General features: G+C 46.6%; 1 protein-coding gene across 1 annotated transcript in view; it reads right to left on the bottom strand.

Annotated features, from left to right (window-relative positions):
• Positions 1 to 8889, bottom strand: part of ARID1B (AT-rich interaction domain 1B) — a 434060-nt gene extending 425171 nt beyond the window's left edge. Inside the window, exon 1 of the mRNA XM_083176326.1 lies at positions 8856 to 8889. The gene's annotated coding sequence lies outside the window, so the exon portion shown is untranslated. The remainder of the gene's footprint in view (positions 1 to 8855) is intronic.
• Between the last annotated feature and the right edge of the window lie 14912 nt (positions 8890 to 23801).

Below are 23801 nucleotides of genomic sequence, written 5' to 3'. Positions count from 1 at the left end.
TAGAAGCTGGAACACTATGGAGACAGAAAACTGCATCCATCCTACCTTTTACCCTGCTTAGACAGGGCTGGCTAAAGTATTTAAGTAATTTTCTTAAGCATGTGCACCTAAAGAATGTATAAAGACAAACTAATTTATTTATTAAGTTTTCACAGTAAGGTGTAAGTTTACTAATAAGATGGGATTTCTATTGATGTTGGGATATTGCCCATAGCAACCAATCAAAATCAGTTATCTTCTAAAAAGGTGCTAAATAAATAAGAAGTAGAATCGGATTGGTTGCTATGGGCAACATCCTATCTTCGATAGAACTGCTATCTTAGTAAATGTTCCCCTTTGTCACTTTTCTGCTATACTTTGGCATACTACATTTTTTACATACCACAATAAGAGGCGCATTGGCCCACCAGGAAACCGGGCCATTTTCCGGTGGGCCGGTCCAGATTTCCCTCTGGCTGGGCCGCCGACGGTGCTTCCAGGGCTGGCGTCATCCAATGTGGGAATATATGCAAGCAGCCGCAGCCTGGTCACAAACGGCAGCATAGCCCAAAACAAATATGGCCGCTGCATATATGTATATATCATACACGGCGGCCATATTTGTTTTGGGCTATGCTGCACTGGGACAATGGGTATGATTCAGGGTCGTTAGCTAGGCAGTGTACATTCACTTTTGTTTCTGTTCGCCGAAGACAGGGCAGGCGCTGATGTCATGTGATGTCAGCTTCCTGCCCCACGCAGGCATCGCCACAGTGGAATTCCCAGCTTTTTATAAGGATGCGCACTGCACGTCCCCATTCCTCACTCCCCACAGCAAACTGTCCAATGATTATGTAACTCGCCAAAGCCATTTGCTGCCGAAAATTGTGGCTGGGGCCGAATTCAGATTGCAACAGAGCGATCCTGAATTGGCCACAATGTCTGTTTTATTTCCTGTGTGGGGGCAATGTGTGTTTTGTTACTGACTGGAGGTTCTCCAAAAATTGTGCCATGCGGAAGTGCATCCCCCTATGACACTGTAACCAGCATGTGAAGTCCGTAAGCTGCACTGCTCCCTGCACACTGTGTCTGAGGAGGTGTGCAACTAAAGTCTCAAGAAGCTGCACCACTATACATGCTCGCGGTAGCTGGGGGACAGCCGCCTCCGGGCATAAATGACAGCCGGACAGAGAGCAGGGGCTGTCCGGCTGTATTCAGAGCACTGCATGTCCCAGCTATTTGAAATAATACCCCTTTCACACCAGAAAATAGCTCCTTTTACACCAGCCTAGTCCCTGCATTTTCTGGTGTGAGGGGGAGAGAAAACCACCACGCCCCCCTTTAAACAACCTGCTATATCTTCAGAACCAACTGACCGATTTATATGTAAGCTTCGAATGTTTTTGGTCTCGTGAAACTGGGCCATTTGGTTCCAGAGAAATCTGTCCTCAAACAACATGAACAGCCATTAAATTACATTTCAGAAATGAAAAAAAAATTGGTTTACCCGCAATATCTCTAGAACCAATGAACCCATATGGACCAGTTATCAGATTGAAGGCCCAGCGATTTGGGTTCGACTGAGACCAACCTCCAGCTTCTGTGATACAATGTTGGAACCGGGTGGAGGTTGGAATTAGCGGGTCCCATGTTATCCTATGGGGAAAATGTTCTAGGTTTGCCTGGCGGTATCTCCGGTTCCCAGGGGGCTAGCGACGTGGGGCTTGTTGGAAAGCCCTGGCCCTCAGCTACAACATGGGCCTATTTGGGGAGTGGGCCTGGAGCTATAGCTCCATCAGGCCCATTGTTAATCCGGCCCTGTGCGCAGGACCCGGGATTCTAGAGGACTAAAATCCCAGGTAGAGCCTTTCAGACATACCTTGGTCCCGGGATTGTGCTCATGCACGTGAAAAATCCTGTGATTTCGCCGTATGTCTGAAAGGGGTATAACAAAACACATCCTAGAGCTGAATGAATGAAATATTCTTATTAAATATTTTGTTCTTTACATAGTTGAATGTGCTGGCAACTAAATCACACAAAAATGATCAATGGAAATAAAATTTATTAATCCACTGAGGTCTATATTTGGAGTCCCACTCAAAATGAAAGTCGAAAAACACACTACAGGCTGATCCAACTTTGATGTAATGTCCTTAAACAAGTCAAAATGAGGCTCAGTAGTGTGTGTGTCCTCCACGTGCCTGTATGACCTCCCTACAACGCCTGGGCATGTTCCTGATGAGGTGGTGGATGGTCTCCTGAGGGCTCTCTTCCAAGACCTGGACTAAACCAACCGCCAACTCCTGGACAGTCTATGGTGTAATGTGGCATTGGTGGATGAAGTGAGACATGATGTCCCAGATGTGCTCAATTGGATTCAGGTCTGGGGAATGGGTGGGCCAGTCCATAGCATCAATCCCTTCATCTTTTAGGAACTGCTGACACATTCCAGCCACATGAGGTCTAGCATTGTTTTGCACTAGGAGGATCCCAGGGCCAACATATGGTCTCACAAGGGATCTGAGGATCTCATCTCGGTACGTAATGGCAGTCAGGTTACCTCTGGCGAGCACATTGAGGGCTGTGTGGCCCCCCAAAGAAATTCCACCCCACACCATTACTGACCCACTGCCAAATCGGTCATGTGGGAGGATGTTGGAGGCAACAGAATGTTCTCCTTGGCGTCTGCAGACTGTCACGTCTCTGTCATGTGCTCAGTGTGAATCTGCTTTCATCTGTGAAGAACACAGGGCGCCAGTGGCGAATTTGCCAATCTTGGTGCTCTCTGGCAAATGTCAAATGTCCTGCATATGGTTGGGCTGTAAGCACAACCTCCACCTGTGGATGTCGGGCCCTCATACCACCCTCATGGAGTCTGTTTCTGACTGTTTGAGTAGACACATGCACATTTGTGGCCTGCTGGAGGTCATTTTACAGGGCTCTGGCAGTGCTCCTCCTGTTCCTCCTTGAACAAAGGCAGAGGTAGCGGTCCTGCTTCTGGGCCTACGGCCTACTCCACGTCTCCTGTTGTACTGGCCTGTCTCCTGGTAGCGCCTCTATGCTCTGGACACTACGCTGACAGACACAGCAAACCTTCTTGCCACAGCCCGCATTGATGTGCCTTCCTGGATGAGCTTAACTAACTGAGCCACTTGTGTGGGTTGAAGACTCCAGTCTCATGCTACCACTAGAGTGAAAGCACTGCCAGCTTTCAAAAGTGACCAAAACATCAGCCAGAAAGCATAGGAGCTGAGAAGTGGTCCGTGGTCACTACCCGCAGAATAACTCCTTTATTGGGGGGGGGGGGGGGGGATTGCCATTAAAATTCAACCTGTTCTCTATTCAATTTGCACAACAGCATGTGAAATTGATTGTCAATCAGTGTTGCTTCCTAAGTGAACAGAAGTGTGAGTGACTTGGAGTTACATTGTATTGTTTAAGTGTTCCCTTCATTTTTTTGAGCAGTGTATTAAGCATCACCCCAGGTATCTCTGATATCTGCTAATTATTATGGGGTAGGTGATGTTGTCATAATTACCAAGCTCCAGAAAGCATTCTCTAGCTTGGCCCCACAGCTAAAATCACCTGAAGATGTTGTTGGCCACACTTAGCCAGTAGAGAGTTCATCTGGAACCTTCTCTGGAAATGGCCATCATTTATGCTTGGCCAACAGGCCACAGAAGTCCCAATACAGACCTGAAAACATTGCAGGGATGAAATTCTTTTGAAGCCTCTGTCTTTGCAAATCTGGGCGCCAATATCACAACCAGATCGAATTGAGTACTACTAGAAGGGGACAATTAGTCGAATCACATAAAAGACATTGAATATTGTACAGATGGAGCCCCTCTCATTCACTGCCAGAGCTCGCCAGAATGTCCCTGCTGGTTAGCGCTGGCAGAAAGGGACTCCATTACGCTGGGACGCGCATGCGTCTCATATTCATTATGCCGACACGGTGAAAATGCCGATATTCAAAAAGTCAACATGAGTTTTTCATGCTTTTTCTTTTAAACTGATTTGGGTACTTCTGTACTTTCACGGCACCAGCATGGCGCCGCGCGTCAGAGTCCCCTTGCGGGGCTCGCTTCGCTCGCCCACGCTGCGGGCTCGGTGGCTCGCTACGCTCGCCACGCTAATTAAAATCAACTTCATGCCAACATGGATAGTGGAGGTATGAACTATCCATGTTGGCATGGCGTTAACTCCGTTTATTTTACTTAATTAGTGGCGAGCGTAACCCGGAAGTACGCGCGGCGCCATGCTGGCGCCGTGAAAGTAAAGAAGTACCCTGACTTGTTCTTACTTCACGATCCAAGTAGGCATAGAGTTGCAGAGGTACATTTTTACTGTGTCCATGTCGACCTATGTTGACATAGACACCAAAATAAACAAGTGAACAATATGGGTAAAAAAGGGATAGACAATACCACTTGGCCCATCTAGAATTCGTATTTGGCATCCAATTCTATGAGGCAAATGTAATAAAAGTGCCCATACATGGTACAATTGTTGGGTGTGATGAGATGTGCGCACAGATCTCATTGCACAGCTCAAAAAGTATGTACTGCACATACTTTTTGTACTAGATCTGATCTCATCGCATTGCAAAACCTATGCAATGCGATGCGATGTAGTCCAAATTGTATACAATGATTGTACTGTATATAGGCACCTTTAGATGGGAGCTCTATTTTACATGGGATGTTGCTATGGACAAACAATCAGATACGATCTATAATATTCTAGAACACAGGTCTTCAACCTGTGGCCCTCCAGATGTTGTGGAACTACATGTCCCAGCATGCCCTGAGGTTTTTTGGCATGCTCTTAAAGGAAAAAATGTGGCAATGCATGTTGGAACATGTCGTTTCACAACATCTGGAGGGCCACAGGTTGAAGACCCATGTTCTAGAAGGTCCTAAATCAATAAGAAGTAGATTCTTATTGGTTGCCCATAACAACATATCATGTGAACTAGGACTCCTATCTTAGTAAATTTAACCTTTTGCGTCTATGTTATATTTCTATTATACAAAGGGCAGCAGAGAGGAATGCCAGGCGTGGCCTAAGTGTGGGCACCTCTCGCACTTAGGCCACGCCCCCAAAATGTGGAGAGGCGGGTGAAAGAAAACTCTTAAAACTGTAATCTCAGCAGCAGCACACACCTACAGCATGTGCTGTGCTGACAGCAGGCTCAGCATGACCTCTCGCGTTGTCAGAGAGACACTCATGCTGAGCCTGCCATTAGCTCAGCACATGCCGTAGAAGTGTGTGCTGCTGTTGCTACCTGGGAGGGATGGTAGGGGTAGGGAGGGGTTGTACCTCCAGCAAGCCTGGGCCCGGGTAATTAGTACCGGCTCCCCCTACCCCCCCCCCCCCCATTCCCCTCGGCTGCCCTGATTATACACCCATAAAAGTAGGGCCCTGTTATCACTTTCATACTTTACATGTGGTCATGCTAGTCCTTGCAGTACTACAAAAGGCACCATATTTATTGCACAATGCCCTAGCATCCAGGACCCACTTGAATCTGTAGTGCATCTGTTGTATTGAAAAAAAAAATAACACGGTACATCACCACTTTATATTAACACACTTGTCATTGAATTTAAAAATAATCATTATACTTCAAGGATATTTAAAATATCAACTGTACTGTAGCCAAAGACAAAAGGAAATAAAAACAGAACATTGAAATAATAAAATATTTTACGAACTGTTTAGGACCCATACACTAGGCTGACTTGTCCTAAGGACAAGTCAGATGCGATTTCCCTGGCAGCTACCCCGGAGGTTAACATGAGATTTGCCCTTTTTTACATGTGATAAATTTTGTTCAAATAAATGGCTCTTAGATATAAAAATGTGTGGAAGACAATTAATGCCACTAAACATTTGTATACAGTTCTATTATTTATTTCTAAATTGCTAAATGCACTGGCTCCACATAAGGGCCCTTATTCTGATCTGTGCGGCCGGAGCCGCATACGTTGCTCCGGCCGCACAAACCAATCCCCGCCTACAAGACGGATCGCCACGGCCGTCCGTACGCGGACGGCTGGCGATCCGCATGAAAATGGTGGGGCGTACGCCTCCACCATGGTGGGAGCTGCCCCCTGCATTCGATGGTCGACGACCATCGAAGGCAGGTCCGCACGCTCCACCAGCTCACGCAAGCTTAGACCACACGGACAATCGTCCGTGTGAAAGCTTGTATGGGGGCGGCGAGCTGACATCCGGCGATGTCAGCTTTCCGCCCCCATCACTGGCGTCATAGCCTCATTACCATGCATACGCCCCGCGTTTGCATGGGAACGCCCATGAAACGCGGGGCGTATGCATAGGGAAATGAGGGTATTAAGCCCCTCACGCCCCTATACGCCCCCTTTGCGGCGTATAAAATTTTTGTGCGGCGATTTCGTATGCACATGCGCAGAGTGACCTCTGCGCATGTGCAGAGTGAAAACATCGGCGGTACGGCCGCACGCGGGCCGTACCGCCGAGATCTGAATAAGGGCCAGTGTGTACTGATAAGAAGGTGACCAGTTCAAAATGCTGCATGTGCATGCTTAAATAACTGTTACCTAAGAATAGCAAAGACTCAAGTCATATTGTAGCTATTAAAACATTAAGCAAAAGAGTTCCAAAATTAGAATAATTGTTTTGACATCTCTAAGTAAACAATATTTTTAAAAACATATTCAGGTCATTATGATAATGAACAGATTTATTAAAAATAATAAGAGCAACTCACTCCTACGCAACATTCTGAGGCCAACCATTGCCAACACAGGGAGGTTAAATGCTGTCACATAAATATTTTAGTGTATTACCTGCTATGGATTAAAGGAACAGTTACATAAAATGGCTTCTCTGATGGCTAATGTTTATCATCTTGAGAACTGTGTTTTTTTATATTTTTTTGTCCAATGAATGCAATAATATTACAGATATAAACTATTTTCTACAGTAAATTTTATTTTATTTACTGTGCTATAGAGTGGCAATTGGGATGCATATTGCATTCTAAAATTTACAATCTACAGTATATGTTGAAAAGGCTAAATAGTCATCACTGAGGTAAAGAATCACCAATAACCACTAGAGGCCACTCGACAGGGTGTGGGTAAAAGCCGGAATCACAGTACATGCATTCAAAAATCCGGAAACCATGTAAAGTGTATTAGAAAACCCGGAAATCATAGTAATTGCATTGAAAAGGCCGGAAAGAAACCATGTAAAGTGTATAGGGTATGTATCATTGGATAGACAGCAACTAGGTCGACACCACTAGGTCGACTTGACTGAAGGTCGACATGCAAGAATGTCGAAATGACTGAAGGTCGATGTGGGTTAGGTCAACATGTCATTAGGTCGACAGAAGCATTAGGACAACAGTCAAAAGGTTGACATGGGGGTTTTCACTTTTTTTTTTTTTGGCCCAAATTCGACACAGTTAACATGGACACTGAAATGTAGCACTGCGTCCCCTCACATGGCTCGATGCGCTCCACATGCTTTGGGTGCAGAGCCTCGCTATTCTCAGCACATTATTTTATTCTACCACCACGCCTGGTGGATGGTAGGGAATGAAATACTGCCTGTTGGCACATGTCTGCTCAAAACAAAAAGGTGAAAAACCCCATGTTGACCTTTTGACTGTTGACCTTCCCCATGTCTACCTAATGACATGTCGACCTAACCCATGTCGAGCTTCAGTCATGTTGACCTTCCTGCAGGTCAACCTTAATGCATGTCGACCTAGAGGTGTCGACCTAATGCTTGTAGACCTAGTGACTGTATACTAGTGTATTAGAAAAGCCGGAAATCATAGTAAATGCAGTGAAAAGGCCGGAAGCCATGTAAAGTGTATTAGGAAAGCCGGAAATCATAGTACATGCAGTGAAAAGGCCGGAAAACATGTAAAGTGTATTAGGAAAGCTGGAAATCATAGTACATGCAGTGAAAAGGCCGGAAGCCATGTAAAGTGTATTAGGAAAGCCGGAAATCATAGTACATGCAGTGAAAAGGCCAGAAAACATGTAAAGTGCATTTAAAAAGCCGGAAATCATAGCAAATGCAGTGAAAAAGCCGGAAACAATGTAAAGTGCATTAGAAAAGTCAGAAATCATAGTTAATGCATTATAAAGATGGAAACCATGTAAAGTGTATTAAAAAAGCCGGAAACCACAGAAAACACTTTAAAACATATATACATACTGATTTTCTGTCTGCCCCATGAGGGAGTAACAGGTAGGACAATTTGATGGGGGGTGGCCCCATCAGGGGTGGATGGAATGGGGGCATGGATGTGCGATTGCATCATTGTAGCCTCGCCCTTCGTACCCCATTTTCATTGCTACATGCATCCCGGAGGTGCAGCCTGCCCCCAGAGACTGCCCTGCTTGCAGTGTCGGCTCCCACACAGTTACAGGAACTGGGTGCTGCACTGTAATATTCCCTGCAGCACCCAGTTCCTGTAACTGTGTAGGAGCCAGCACTGCAAGCAGGGCAGTCTCCGGGGGTAGCCTGCACCTCCGGGATGCATGTAGCAACGAAAATGGGGTGCGGAGTAGAGACGGGTAGCTCACAGCTGAGCCACTCGACAGAACAAATTAGTCCTTAACAAAAAGTGAACACAAAATGATCTGTTTCAAACTTGCTGGATATAGAGGCAGCTGTGAAGACAGATACTGGAGGTATGGAAGTAGGAGCAGATTGGGACTAAGCGGTCATTTTGACAGGCTTTTAACTAGTGGCTAATATAAATAGCCCAAGTTTTATATTTTTTATCATGCTGTCAATGTACAGGTCTTAGTGTGTGTACTGTCTCTATATGGTAGTGTCACAATTCTGCTTATTCGGGTTACCTGACTTGTGATTGTGCTTTGATTGTCACTCTCAGCATGTTCACTTCTCTTGTGTTTCTGAACAGTCTCAGCTTTGCTCAGTTCAATTTGCATCAATGCTTTTAATCAGTCTGTGCAGGTCTGTGCATTGCTGGCTCACTGATTTAAGCACCTGAGGAGAATCCAGTCTGTAGCTAAGATCAGCTGTAAACCTTCTGTGGCCTGTATGCTTTTAGTTCCCCTGTCTAGTTCTGACTGAAGCTCCTGAATCTACGGGCCATATTCTGGTTCACTTGCAAAAGCAAATTCTCTCTCTGCGCTCGCCACGCAGCGGGCCTGGTGCCTCGCTATGCTCGGCACACTAATTTATTCTCCCTCTATGGGTGTCAGGATTTCGGCGGTCGGGATTTCGGCGGTTGGGATTCCGGCGTCGGGATTTTGAATGCAGGGATTCCGACCGCCGGGATTGTAACTGCATCCCTCAAATAGTTATTATGCCTAAGTTAACTTAAATTAACTGAGGAGCTAGTTGGTATTGATCTATAAGGAGTCAGGTTGTTAAATGTAAACAAGGCACTCCATGTAGATAGGAATTTATGGGATATATCATGAAGATATGCTGATATTCGCTCCATGGCCACCACATACCAAATTTTGTTCAGTAATTGTTGGAATGGTGGAGGATCCTCACATTTCCAATGCTTGGCAATTAAACATCTTGCCGCATTCAAAATATGTACGGACAGCTTATCTGAGGTTTTCTATAATCCATCTATGTTGCAGCCAAGGAGGAAAGATCACAGTGATTTTGTAACATGTATTAGAAGAACCTGGAATAATAGTGTCCCAAAACCGAGCAATCTGGCATTCCTGAATTATGTGTTTCCGTTATTCCTGGATTCTAGTACATACAGTCATCTCCTGATCCTGTCTCCACTCCAAGATAGTAGCCATTCAAACATCACATTTACAACTGGGCCCCCCAAACTCATATTATAATGTCAACATGCTTTCAACACGATTAGAATGTCCACAAAACATCCCTGGCAGTTTAGCAGTGGCTTCCTTGTTAAGATGGGCCTGGTGGCTTTAGTGATGTGTTCTGGGTGGTTGGAGCTAGGGTCAGTTGATGATGACTGGCGGTAAGTAGGATTATGAGAATGTAAGTATAAACCCCCAGTGAGCAGATCCAGAAAAAAATGAACAGGTGGGCGCCATGCCAGGTGAAGGTGGAGGTTACCAGTTGTGAGAATAATGGATAGATACAGAGCAGTGCTAGGGGGCTGCACACATTTCCATTGGGGTCCAATACATGAGGTGTTCACTATACTGACACTGGCATCCCAACAATTGGTGGGAGACTGGCAACATAATCCCAAAATCGGAATCCAAACTGTCTGGGTACCGTGCAGTCAGTAATTGTGTCGGCCTTCTGTCGGGGGTGGGGGTTTTAGGTTTAGGCACTGGGGGCTACGAGTTAGAAGTAGGTTACAGGGCGGGAGGGGGGTTAGTATACCTACCTGACAGGCTGTGAGGGGGCAAGGTAAGTATAATTACCAGACCCCTGTCTGGATCCCTCCTTTAGGATGCTGTGTAGATATTCTGACCACTGGTCATTCGTATGTATCTCTTGCAGTGCCGGTGTAAGGCTTCTCAGCACTCTAGGCAAAACTTTACCCTACTGCCCCGCCCCCCCTCCCCACTCCATACTGCGACCAATGCTCCATTTCCAACCCCTAAAGGCATACTTGCCCAACATTCCGGAATGGCAGGTAGGCTCCCAAAAATTGGGTGGTCCATCCAGCCCCCAGGGAAAGTGGGCAAGTGCCCTGGAGGCCCCACTTTGCCATCCACATTAGAGTACAAGGAGGAGGGGGCAGCAAAGTAGGACAGTAAGCCTCAAGGGAAAGTATGGAGGCGAGGTCTTAGAAGTTCCATAGCTGACACCTGCATTAAGTACAATAAAGAACCTCCTAGACATCCTTGATTTCTCTACCGTCCAATGGGATACTGGGTTCACTACTATGGGGATTGAGACCTCCGCAGGAGAGACAGGCACATAAAAGAACTTTCAGTGTGGGTGCACTGGCTCCTCCCCTCAATCTCCCTCCACTAGTCAGTTTTGAAAAATGTGCCTCAGGAGAGGCAGTGCTTCTGGATGCTCCAGAGTTTTTCTACATTTATTTTCAAAGTTTGTTATTTTGGGGCGCTGTGGTGACCACACAGCTGTCCTGCTTCGTGGGTGTCAGGGGAAGGGTCAGTCCCCGACCTCTTCAGGTGCAGAGCTGACCCTGCTACAGGACAATTCGGTCCTGTGTGGGGCTTGTCACCGCACAGCATTGCGCTGTGGCGAGCAAGCCCCCTAGCCGCCGCACACCCCTGACAGGTCTGAAGACTTCAGTGGTGAGTACAGGCTGGGGGTCCCACAAGGGGATCCCGCAGCCATTTCTGGTGCGGCAAGACGACGGGCAGTAATGGCGGCCCTCTAGCAGGGACCGCGTGAACCCCGCGTCTGGTTACTGGCATAGGGGTGCTGCCGCTGGACCACCAGGGACACCCCTCAGGTTATATGTATATAATATTATACCTTTATTATATGTCAGTATAAAATTATGGAAGCGCCAGCTCCGTGTACAGGGGGGCGGGGCTTCACTCAGAGCGGGACCAAGCTCTGCTGGGCGCGCGCTGTCACTTCCTGCTTCTTCACACGCTGCCAGACTCCATTACAGAGGGCTCCTCACTGGCGTGGTGGATCCGGGTCCTTGCAGCACGGCAGAGACAGCAGGTTTTATAGCGATTTAGCGCTGCTGCGCTATCTGGCTTATTGTAGACACTGTGTTGTTCATATCACTGTGTTTAGCGTTACCAGCTCACCCAGATCTGTGAGTTCAGGTTAAGGGTGCACTTGGTTCCCAAATTGCTCTGTTTTTCCCCCACTGCTTAGTTACAAACACATAAAACAAGCACATAGTCTGTTTTAACATCCAGCGGTGTGGTGTGTGCACGTGTGTGACTGCGTGGGGGTTGAGTTTTACTGCTGTACGCAGAAGTACTGTCTCATCATGGTGAAAAATTTCACTTGTATGGTGTGTAGCACCAAGTTTGTGCCCAAATCACAGTCCCAAGTTACTTGTGAGGCTTGTATGTCACCACAGCCCAGTATTGCTGACACTCAGATCAGTGGGTTGCCCCCACAGCTTGTGGGGCCATCTTAGGCTGACGACCAGGAGCCTGTTTGGGCTTCCAACATAAAGACATTGTTGGATTCTGTGGCTTCACAGCTTTCCACTAACACTCAGCAAACGCAGAGGGTTCAGAGGGAATTGTCCATGTTAGCTGCCAGGGTGGATATTCTTCATACACTTAATGTACCTCCTCCTCCCGCACAGCCTCAAAAAAGGCCGGCTGCTGCGATGGCCCCTGATTCAGATGATGATGATGAGGACATACTGGAGGAGGGTGAGGAGCAGGTTCTGCAGGAACCAGTCCCTGAGGCAGCAGTGCATGGTCCTGAACCGCTTATCAGGGCCATTAGGGATGTTTTAGATATCCCGGTGGAGGCATCCGCAGAAGGAGATCCTTTCTTCATGACTCAGAGGAAACAGCCAGTATACTTCCCTGAGCAGGCAGAGTTAGAAACTGTTTTCAGGGCTGCATGGCAAAACCCTGATAAGAGGTTTACTCTTTCAAAGCGGTTCACTAATGCATATCCTTTTGAACCTTTGGGCAGGAAGAAGTGGGAGGAGCCACCGTTAGTGGACTCATCTGTCTCCCGCCTTTCTAAAAAGGTGTTACTACCAGTCCCAGGTGTATCCACCCTTAAGGACAGGGCGGACAGGAGGCTGGAAGCTACCCTCAAGTCCATATACACGGCTAGTAGGGCCTCCCAGCGCCCAGTTTTAGCCAGTTGCTGGATGGCAAAGGCCATTCATACCTGGTCAACCCAGATTCAGGAAGGGTTGTTGGGTGACATGACTGTGGCCCAGATAGGCGACAGCCTGCGTCACATTCAGGATACCGCTAAGATCCTGTGCGAGGCGCAAAAGGAATTGGGCGCAATAAACGCGCGCAATTCAGCCATGGCGGTTTCAGCCAGACGGGCCTTGTGGCTACGTCAGTGGTCTGCGGATGTGGATTCAAAGAAGAGTGTGGAGGGTATTCCCTTTACAGGAGAATGGCTTTTTGGAAGTGAATTAGACGGTTGGATTTCCAAGGCCACGGCAGGAAAATCTACCTTCCTTCCATCAGCTCCCACAGTAGCAAAGCGTACCTTCACAGGTACTTCCCAGCAGTCCTTTCGTGGGAACAGGTTTCGCCCCAAGGCTAGGGGCGCCTCCAATGCCAACAGAGGCACAAGAGGCAAGTTTAGGAAGCCTAACACCTCCAGCACCCAGGACCGTCCCAATGCCGCGGCTTCCTCTAAGCCTGCAGCATGACGGGGTTTTCCCGCCACGAGACTCTCTCGCGGTGGGAGCACGATTGTTGCATTTCAGCCATGTGTGGGACGCCTCTGGTCTGGATTCCTGGGCCAGGGATCTCATTTCTCTAGGTTACAGGCTGGAATTTGACAAACCCCCTCCCAGAAGATACTTCAGGTCGGCCCTTCCAGCATCCCAGGAGGATCAGGTTCTCCTTCAGGGGGCCATTACCAGGCTGCTTCAGTCTCAGGTAATTGTACCGGTGCCAAGCACGGAGCAGGGCCAGGGATATTATTCCAACTTATTCCTGGTATCGAAGCCAGACGGCTCAGTAAGGCCCATCCTGAATCTAAAATCACTGAACCCCTTCCTGCGTGTGTTCAAGTTCAGGATGGAGTCCTTGCGCTCCGTGATCGCCAGTCTAGAGAGAGGGGAGTTCTTGGCCTCTATAGACGTCAAGGACGCCTATTTACACATTCCTATCTGGCCCCCACACCAAATCTAACTCAGGTTTGCCTTGGGGAACGACCATTACCAATTCCGGGCCTTGCCTTTCGGCCTGTCGACTGTCCCGCGGGTTTTCACAAAGGTAATGGCGGAAATGATGTCACTACTCAGGCTTCGAAGGGTGAATGTCGTGCCATACCTGGACGACCTGCTAATAAAGGCAGGGTCAGCAGAGGCTTTGAGCAGTGCTCTCAATCTGTCCATACAAGTGCTAAGAGACCACGGGTGGATCCTGAACATGTCCAAATCATCGCTGGTTCCGACACAGAGGATGGTTTTCTTGGGCATGATCCTGGATACATCGAAACAAAGAGTCTTTCTGCCGATGGAAAAGGTCAGTGCAATACAACAGCTGGTCAGGGAGGTCCTACAGTCTCCCCTGGTACAGATCCATCTTTGCCTCCGGCTTCTAGGCAAGATGGTGGCTTCATTCGAAGCAATTCAATTTGGCCGTTTCCATTCCAGGGTCCTTCAATTGGATATTCTGACAAAGTGGTCCGGCTCCCCCCTGCAGATGCGCAGAAGGATTGGCCTTGCAACAAGAACCAGGATCTCACTACAGTGGTGGCTAGATTCATCCAATCTGTTGGCAGGCAGACGGTTCCAGATCCAGGACTGGATTCTGGTAACCACGGACGGCAGCCTGAGGGGCTGGGGGGCTGTGACACAGGGATTCCGCCTCCATGGTCGATGGTCTCCACTGGAGTCGGGTCTTCATATCAACAAGCTGGAGTTGAGGGCGGTCTACTATGCCCTGTTACAGGCAGCCCCATTGCTACAGGGCAAGGCGATCCAGGTCCAGTCGGACAATGCCACCACTGTGGCCTATATAAATCGGCAGGGTGGTACCAAGAGCATGCCTTGCATGAGAGAAGCGTCAAAGATTCTGTCTTGGGCGGAACAGAATGTCCAGGCCCTGTCTGCCATTTTTATCCCGGGGGTCGACAATTGGGAGGCGGACTTCCTGAGTCGTCACGATCTTCACCCGGGAGAGTGGGGCCTTCACACTCAAGTGTTCGACGCCATAGTGGATCTGTGGGGGCTCCCTCAGATCGACCTGATGGCTTCACGACTGAACCACAAGGTAGCGATGTACTGTGCACGGACCAGAGACCCAGGGGCGATAGCGGTGGACGCTCTCACCTGGACCTGGGATTTCCAATTGGTGTACCTGTTCCCGCCTCTCCCATTGTTGGCTCGGGTGCTAAAGCGGCTCCGGCATCAAGGGACGGAGGCCATACTGGTGGCACCAGATTGGCCAAGAAGGGCCTGGTACGGGGACATTCAGGCCATGCTAGTGGAAGACCCGTGGCGTCTGCCCCTAAGAAAAGATCTGCTCCTCCAGGGCCCGTTCGTCTTTCAGGACTTACAGCGGCTACGTTTAACGGCCTGGAGGTTGAGCGGCAGATCTTAGCCCACAAGGGTCTCCATCCCTCTGTCGTCACTACAATGATCAAAGCCAGGAAGCCGGTGACGGCTTCTCATTATCATGTAATATGGCGTAGATATATTGCCTGGTGCGAGAAGAATGACTTGCCTCCGGACAGTTTTCGTTTAAACAACCTGCTACGTTTCCTCCAGGCTGGATTGGATAAAGGACTCAGATTGGGTTCCTTAAAGGTCCAAATCTCCGCGCTGTCTGTATTTTTCCAGAAAAAGATTGCGGCCTTGCCAGAAGTAACAATGGAAGAGAAAAAAGGTGAATCAGTTTGACTGGGATGCACTCCTGTTCCACAGTAATAAAATATTATTTTTACCTAAAAAAGGTGTATACTTTATTTGTTGACGTATTTGATTATTTTTAGAAGTTTTATTTATTAAACTTTATTAAGAGCTAGTAGGTCATCATTCTGTAATGGTGCTGGATAATACAGTTTGTCAATGATATGAGACCTTAAGGTAAGTAGTGAAAATATTAAAACAAGATATAGATTTAAAGAGAAAAAGAAATTTTAAAGATTAAAAATCACTCTGTGAATATTGTAGCTTGAGTATACTTGTCTAGTTACTGCTTAAATTCCACAGTGTGATAGTGGATTAATGCAGTGCCTGTGTAGGGTGTTTGATTAACACGGTGATATTCTCACTGTCTGTTGTCTAATCAAAGCAATGTGTTGCCCTCTGCGTATATATTCCTCAAATGGGGTTGATTCTGCCCACGATAGTTCTATCTGAACCACTGCATATGGTGCAGATGTATAATCCGTACGGACAGGTTTGTCCTACACTAGTACTAGTGCTCACAATCTGTCAGGCAGAGTCACTGGTAATTGTCAAAGGGTGTGCACTCAATTAGTGCCGTGCACACTGTGCGATCTTCCAATTGGATCTATGCTGATCCTATAAGGTGCTCTACATACAATTCATGTGGCACATATACGTGGGTCGTACACACTGTGCAATCTTCCGATTGGATCTGTAATGATCCTGTGCTTCTGAGCTTAAATGGCTGATGTGCTTTATGGTGCACTACATACAGTTCATGTGGCACGTATACATAGGTAGGAACAGTACTGATGGTATGTTGTGCACAGTTTAATGAATCACGTGTTCACATACATGCATTTCTTTATTGGGCAAGATCACTGGTAGGCTGCCAGTACGAATGTGTGATCGCTGGATGTCATACACACTATGCAATCCTCAGGTTGGATCTACACTAGCATTGTGTTTTTGTGCTAAAATAGCTACTGCATTTTGTAATGCGCTGTTAACAAGTTAATATATCACATATACATCAATGAAAGCAAATGCCAGTGGTGTACTGCACACAGTGAGTCACTGTTAACTGCCAAGATGGATCTTCAATCACTGATTGCCATACACACTGTGCAATCCTAAGATTGGATCAACACTCGCACTGTGCTTCTATGTTTTGATAACTCATACGCTTTCTGATGCGCTTATTAACGAGTTCTGATATCACATATACAAGAGTGAAAGCCAATACCAGTGACGTATTTGACAGGCTTAAATGGATTATATGTGCACAGCAAAACAGTTCTCTAACGGGCACAGTTACTGGTAGCTGTCGCAATAAATGTGCAAACACTGATTGCCCTACACACTGTGCAATCCTCAGATTGTATCCCCACTAGTGTTGCGCTTCTGTGTTTTAAATAACCAATGCGCTATTAAGGGTTAGTATAACATATATATGTGAATGGAACTTGTGTCAGATCGTATACACTAGATTCTATGCCAGGATCTCCTTTACTATTGACAGTGATCCATTGCCTGTGTAGGGTGTTTGATTAACACGGTGATATTCTCACTGTCTGTTGTCTAATCAAAGCAATGTGTTGCCCTCTGCGTATATATTCCTCAAATGGGGTTGATTCTGCCCACGATAGTTCTATCTGAACCACTGCATATGGTGCAGATGTATAATCCGTGCGGACAGATTTGTCCTACACTTGTACTAGTGCTCACAATCTGTCAGGCAGAGTCACTGGTAATTGTCAAAGGGTGTGCACTCAATTAGTGCCGTGCACACTGTGCGATCTTCCAATTGGATCTATGCTGATCCTATAAGGTGCTCTACATACAATTCATGTGGCACATATACGTGGGTCGTACACACTGTGCAATCTTCCGATTGGATCTGTAATGATCCTGTACTTCTGAGCTTAAATGGCTGATGTGCTTTATGGTGCACTACATACAGTTCATGTGGCACGTATACATAGGTAGGAACAGTATTGATGGTATGTTGTGCACAGTTTAATGAATCACGTGTTCACATACATGCATTACTTTATTGGGCAAGATCACTGGTAGGCTGCCAGTACGAATGTGTGATCGCTGGATGTCATACACACTATGCAATCCTCAAGTTGGATCTACACTAGCATTGTGTTTTTGTGCTAAAATAGCTACTGCATTTTGCAATGCGCTGTTGACAAGTTAATATATCACATATACATCAATGAAAGCAAATGCCAGTGGTATACTGCACACAGTGAGTCACTGTTAACTGCCAAGATGGGTCTTCAATCACTGATTGCCATACACACTGTGCAATCCTAAGATTGGATCAACACTCGCACTGTGCTTCTATGTTTTGATAACTCATACGCTTTCTGATGCGCTATTAACGAGTTCTGATATCACATATACAAGAGTGAAAGCCAATACCAATGACGTATTTGACAGGCTTAAATGGATTATATGTGCACAGCAAAACAGTTCTCTAACAGGCACAGTTACTGGTAGATGTCGCAATAAATGTGCAAACACTGATTGCCCTACACACTGTGCAATCCTAAGATTGTATCCCCACTAGTGTTGCGCTTCTGTGTTTTAAATAACCAATGCGCTATTAAGGGTTAGTATAACATATATATGTGAATGGAACTTGTGTCAGATCGTATACACTAGATTCTATGCCAGGATCTCCTTCACTGTTGACAGTGATCACTGAGTGTACACGTGCTGCTAGCGCTGTCAGAACATGACACTATGCGCTGCTGTACACGAGTAATGATTGTGGCTATACGCCAGTGTGGGCAAGGACGCTCACTCTCCTATTAATGCCTGTTGCCAGGGATGTAATCCCCTTGGCCGGCGTGTGCTGCTGCGCCTCAGCGCTACTCGCACAGGAGCTGCTGAGCTAACTAAACAGAGGTATTTTTACATGAGACAAACAGACATTACATAATTTAACAGGCTAAATTGCTACAATTTCACAGAGGAGGGCTGCCAATGCGCATTTCACTAAGTAGCTTTTTCAAGGCTATCACCTAAGTGCAAACCTTCTTACAGGGGGTTCTGAGGATCCAACCCCCCTTTGTGCCTCCCGCTGCACCGTGGGATTTGGAAGTAGTTCTTACTTTCTTGAAATCAAACCGGTTTGTTCCACTGGAGGAGTCTGAGCTGCGACACCTCACTTGGAAGACAGTTGTTCTGCTGGCTCTAGCTTCGGCCAGGAGGGTGTCCGAGCTTGGGGCCTTATCATGTCGGAGCCCTTACCTTGTGTTCCATAACGATAGGGCGGAGCTCAGGACTAGACCACAATTCCTTCCAAAGGTGGTGTCAGGGTTCCACCTAACAGTTTGTATCCCTATTGCACACTGAATGAGAAATATACATATAATAATCAGATAATACAGAGATCTTGGTTGCATATATCTGCAGATATAGGGTTAAGCCCCCAGGCCGTACGTCAAGGCGTCTCTGTCACTGGGGGTCCCTAACACTGGGTATGGGTCTGGGGTGTGGGCCCCCAACATGCCGACACAGGCTGACTACTCCAGGGCAGCACACAAATGAAAGTTAGTAGGTGTTAAATAAGAAGCACATAAGTGCTATGTAGGGAGGTGAAGGTGTGATTAAAATAATACATACAATAGGGAAAAAACATAAATGTTAATAAAGTGTTAGGGTGTGCTACCCTGGAGCAGACCAGCCATACCAACAAAGGGGGAATCACACTCCCAAACCCATCCCATGCACAATAACAAATTTATGGGCCTAATAGCCCAGTGTAAGGCCACATGATAATGGCTTACAACATCTGAGAGCCAGCTTACCTGGAGATACCCCTGGCTTCTCCAATGGCACTCAGGTGTCAGCAATCCCTCCTATTGCTGACCCATCTATGCCTCTCAACTGCACAACACTTTTATTGGTAAGCTGCTCAATCAGAGGTCTGTCATTCAGGTGCCAACAGGGAGGGGTAAATCTGGTTAGGAAAAAAAACAGTTTGTATCCCTATTGCACACTGAATGAGAAATATACATATAATAATCAGATAATACAGAGATCTTGGTTGCATATATCTGCAGATATAGGGTTAAGCCCCCAGGCCGTACGTCAAGGCGTCTCTGTCACTGGGGGTCCCTAACACTGGGTATGGGTCTGGGGTGTGGGCCCCCAACATGCCGACACAGGCTGACTACTCCAGGGCAGCACACAAATGAAAGTTAGTAGGTGTTAAATAAGAAGCACATAAGTGCTATGTAGGGAGGTGAAGGTGTGATTAAAATAATACATACAATAGGGAAAAAACATAAATGTTAATAAAGTGTTAGGGTGTGCTACCCTGGAGCAGACCAGCCATACCAACAAAGGGGGAATCACACTCCCAAACCCATCCCATGCACAATAACAAATTTATGGGCCTAATAGCCCAGTGTAAGGCCACATGATAATGGCTTACAACATCTGAGAGCCAGCTTACCTGGAGATACCCCTGGCTTCTCCAATGGCACTCAGGTGTCAGCAATCCCTCCTATTGCTGACCCATCTATGCCTCTCAACTGCACAACACTTTTATTGGTAAGCTGCTCAATCAGAGGTCTGTCATTCAGGTGCCAACAGGGAGGGGTAAATCTGGTTAGGAAAAAAAACAGTTTGTATCCCTATTGCACACTGAATGAGAAATATACATATAATAATCAGATAATACAGAGATCTTGGTTGCATATATCTGCAGATATAGGGTTAAGCCCCCAGGCCGTACGTCAAGGCGTCTCTGTCACTGGGGGTCCCTAACACTGGGTATGGGTCTGGGGTGTGGGCCCCCAACATGCCGACACAGGCTGACTACTCCAGGGCAGCACACAAATTAAAGTTAGTAGGTGTTAAATAAGAAGCACATAAGTGCTATGTAGGGAGGTGAAGGTGTGATTAAAATAATACATACAATAGGGAAAAAACATAAATGTTAATAAAGTGTTAGGGTGTGCTACCCTGGAGCAGACCAGCCATACCAACAAAGGGGGAATCACACTCCCAAACCCATCCCATGCACAATAACAAATTTATGGGCCTAATAGCCCAGTGTAAGGCCACATGATAATGGCTTACAACATCTGAGAGCCAGCTTACCTGGAGATACCCCTGGCTTCTCCAATGGCACTCAGGTGTCAGCAATCCCTCCTATTGCTGACCCATCTATGCCTCTCAACTGCACAACACTTTTATTGGTAAGCTGCTCAATCAGAGGTCTGTCATTCAGGTGCCAACAGGGAGGGGTAAATCTGGTTAGGAAAAAAAACAGTTTGTATCCCTATTGCACACTGAATGAGAAATATACATATAATAATCAGATAATACAGAGATCTTGGTTGCATATATCTGCAGATATAGGGTTAAGCCCCCAGGCCGTACGTCAAGGCGTCTCTGTCACTGGGGGTCCCTAACACTGGGTATGGGTCTGGGGTGTGGGCCCCCAACATGCCGACACAGGCTGACTACTCCAGGGCAGCACACAAATGAAAGTTAGTAGGTGTTAAATAAGAAGCACATAAGTGCTATGTAGGGAGGTGAAGGTGTGATTAAAATAATACATACAATAGGGAAAAAACATAAATGTTAATAAAGTGTTAGGGTGTGCTACCCTGGAGCAGACCAGCCATACCAACAAAGGGGGAATCACACTCCCAAACCCATCCCATGCACAATAACAAATTTATGGGCCTAATAGCCCAGTGTAAGGCCACATGATAATGGCTTACAACATCTGAGAGCCAGCTTACCTGGAGATACCCCTGGCTTCTCCAATGGCACTCAGGTGTCAGCAATCCCTCCTATTGCTGACCCATCTATGCCTCTCAACTGCACAACACTTTTATTGGTAAGCTGCTCAATCAGAGGTCTGTCATTCAGGTGCCAACAGGGAGGGGTAAATTTGGTTAGGAAAAAAAAACAGTTTGTATCCCTATTGCACACTGAATGAGAAATATACATATAATAATCAGATAATACAGAGATCTTGGTTGCATATATCTGCAGATATAGGGTTAAGCCCCCAGGCCGTACGTCAAGGCGTCTCTGTCACTGGGGGTCCCTAACACTGGGTATGGGTCTGGGGTGTGGGCCCCCAACATGCCGACACAGGCTGACTACTCCAGGGCAGCACACAAATGAAAGTTAGTAGGTGTTAAATAAGAAGCACATAAGTGCTATGTAGGGAGGTGAAGGTGTGATTAAAATAATACATACAATAGGGAAAAAACATAAATGTTAATAAAGTGTTAGGGTGTGCTACCCTGGAGCAGACCAGCCATACCAACAAAGGGGGAATCACACTCCCAAACCCATCCCATGCACAATAACAAATTTATGGGCCTAATAGCCCAGTGTAAGGCCACATGATAATGGCTTACAACATCTGAGAGCCAGCTTACCTGGAGATACCCCTGGCTTCTCCAATGGCACTCAGGTGTCAGCAATCCCTCCTATTGCTGACCCATCTATGCCTCTCAACTGCACAACACTTTTATTGGTAAGCTGCTCAATCAGAGGTCTGTCATTCAGGTGCCAACAGGGAGGGGTAAATCTGGTTAGGAAAAAAAACAGTTTGTATCCCTATTGCACACTGAATGAGAAATATACATATAATAATCAGATAATACAGAGATCTTGGTTGCATATATCTGCAGATATAGGGTTAAGCCCCCAGGCCGTACGTCAAGGCGTCTCTGTCACTGGGGGTCCCTAACACTGGGTATGGGTCTGGGGTGTGGGCCCCCAACATGCCGACACAGGCTGACTACTCCAGGGCAGCACACAAATGAAAGTTAGTAGGTGTTAAATAAGAAGCACATAAGTGCTATGTAGGGAGGTGAAGGTGTGATTAAAATAATACATACAATAGGGAAAAAACATAAATGTTAATAAAGTGTTAGGGTGTGCTACCCTGGAGCAGACCAGCCATACCAACAAAGGGGGAATCACACTCCCAAACCCATCCCATGCACAATAACAAATTTATGGGCCTAATAGCCCAGTGTAAGGCCACATGATAATGGCTTACAACATCTGAGAGCCAGCTTACCTGGAGATACCCCTGGCTTCTCCAATGGCACTCAGGTGTCAGCAATCCCTCCTATTGCTGACCCATCTATGCCTCTCAACTGCACAACACTTTTATTGGTAAGCTGCTCAATCAGAGGTCTGTCATTCAGGTGCCAACAGGGAGGGGTAAATCTGGTTAGGAAAAAAAACAGTTTGTATCCCTATTGCACACTGAATGAGAAATATACATATAATAATCAGATAATACAGAGATCTTGGTTGCATATATCTGCAGATATAGGGTTAAGCCCCCAGGCCGTACGTCAAGGCGTCTCTGTCACTGGGGGTCCCTAACACTGGGTATGGGTCTGGGGTGTGGGCCCCCAACATGCCGACACAGGCTGACTACTCCAGGGCAGCACACAAATGAAAGTTAGTAGGTGTTAAATAAGAAGCACATAAGTGCTATGTAGGGAGGTGAAGGTGTGATTAAAATAATACATACAATAGGGAAAAAACATAAATGTTAATAAAGTGTTAGGGTGTGCTACCCTGGAGCAGACCAGCCATACCAACAAAGGGGGAATCACACTCCCAAACCCATCCCATGCACAATAACAAATTTATGGGCCTAATAGCCCAGTGTAAGGCCACATGATAATGGCTTACAACATCTGAGAGCCAGCTTACCTGGAGATACCCCTGGCTTCTCCAATGGCACTCAGGTGTCAGCAATCCCTCCTATTGCTGACCCATCTATGCCTCTCAACTGCACAACACTTTTATTGGTAAGCTGCTCAATCAGAGGTCTGTCATTCAGGTGCCAACAGGGAGGGGTAAATCTGGTTAGGAAAAAAAACAGTTTGTATCCCTATTGCACACTGAATGAGAAATATACATATAATAATCAGATAATACAGAGATCTTGGTTGCATATATCTGCAGATATAGGGTTAAGCCCCCAGGCCGTACGTCAAGGCGTCTCTGTCACTGGGGGTCCCTAACACTGGGTATGGGTCTGGGGTGTGGGCCCCCAACATGCCGACACAGGCTGACTACTCCAGGGCAGCACACAAATGAAAGTTAGTAGGTGTTAAATAAGAAGCACATAAGTGCTATGTAGGGAGGTGAAGGTGTGATTAAAATAATACATACAATAGGGAAAAAACATAAATGTTAATAAAGTGTTAGGGTGTGCTACCCTGGAGCAGACCAGCCATACCAACAAAGGGGGAATCACACTCCCAAACCCATCCCATGCACAATAACAAATTTATGGGCCTAATAGCCCAGTGTAAGG

The sequence above is a fragment of the Crinia signifera genome, chromosome 3 (assembly GCF_055691185.1).
Source record: "Crinia signifera chromosome 3, ASM5569118v1, whole genome shotgun sequence".
Lineage (NCBI taxonomy): Eukaryota > Metazoa > Chordata > Amphibia > Anura > Myobatrachidae > Crinia > Crinia signifera.
Note: the sequence above shows the minus strand (reverse complement) of the source record. Positions and strands in the feature narration are given on the sequence as shown.